We start from the raw sequence: 1,273 nt of genomic DNA on the forward strand, positions 1-1,273 counted from the left end.
TTCAATAAAAATACCTCTGTCAACATGGCAAATACCAAGAGCACAAATGGGAGTAACAATCAAAAGTCCTCTAACAACAACAACAACAAACGGCCTTCAAATGGAAATTAGAGAGGTAATGGGAGCTGCAGAGAACGTAGTTGAGGTAGAGCAAATAAACCAACGTGCCATGTATGTGAAAAAATAGGGCACACTGCCTACGTTACAATAGATACAACAAAGAATTTGTGCAAACATTTTCTCCAGAATAAATGAGGTGACTTTATACTCAACAACACAAAGAAGTTCCACAAAATCAAGCTGCCTTGGCTATTTCTCATGGTGGTAATCAGTTTCTTGTCGATTCTGAGGTAGTTGCTGATCCAAATTGGTATACCGACAGTGGGGCTTCGAGTCATCTGACTGTTGACTACAACAAGCTTGCCAATCTCAGTGAGTATGAAGGTAAGGATTCAGTTACTGTGGAAAATGGGAATAATCTGAAAATATCTCATGTTGGTAATGCATACTTGAGTGATAGTGATAATGTGTTGAAACTTAACAGTATGTTATGTGTTCATGGTATTTCCAAAAAGTTAATCAGTGTCTCTAAACTTACCAAAGACAGCAATGTCCTTATTGAGTTTCATAATGATTACTTCCTTATTAAAGACAAGGACACGGGGGAAACTATGTTGAAGGGTGTGCTTAGAGATGGACTTTATCAACTGGAAAATGTTGTGATCAAGGTAGATGATAAGCCAAGGGGAAGTTCAGCCCAAAAACAAACAATGAACATAAATAACAATCTGGCTACCCTTGCCTTTTTTAATTCTATAGTGTCTGTTAATAATAGGGTGTCTAAGATGGTTTGGCATAGACATCTTGGTTATCAATCATTAAAAACATTAGAGTCAATCATCAAAAGTTGTAATCTGCCTGTCAAAGCTAATGATGGATTGATGTTGTTTGAATCTTGTCATTTTAACAAAGCCTATTCTCTACCATTCTCTATCTCAAAATCAAGAGCTACTGAATCATTTAGTCTTGTGCATACTGATTTATGGGGTCCTACTCCCATCTTATCCATTGAAGGGTACAAATATTATGTTACATTTAATAATGATTATAGCAGGTACATTTGGATTTACCCACTGCGGCTGAAGAGTGACACTCTCACAGCCTTCCATCACTTTGTTGCCATAGTAAGAACTCAGTTCAATAGGGTGATCAAGGCTCTTCAATCTGATAATGGAAGAGAGTATGTTAAATTCCACCAATATTTTCATCAACA

This window comes from Benincasa hispida, chromosome 6 (genome assembly GCF_009727055.1).
Source record: "Benincasa hispida cultivar B227 chromosome 6, ASM972705v1, whole genome shotgun sequence".
Lineage (NCBI taxonomy): Eukaryota > Viridiplantae > Streptophyta > Magnoliopsida > Cucurbitales > Cucurbitaceae > Benincasa > Benincasa hispida.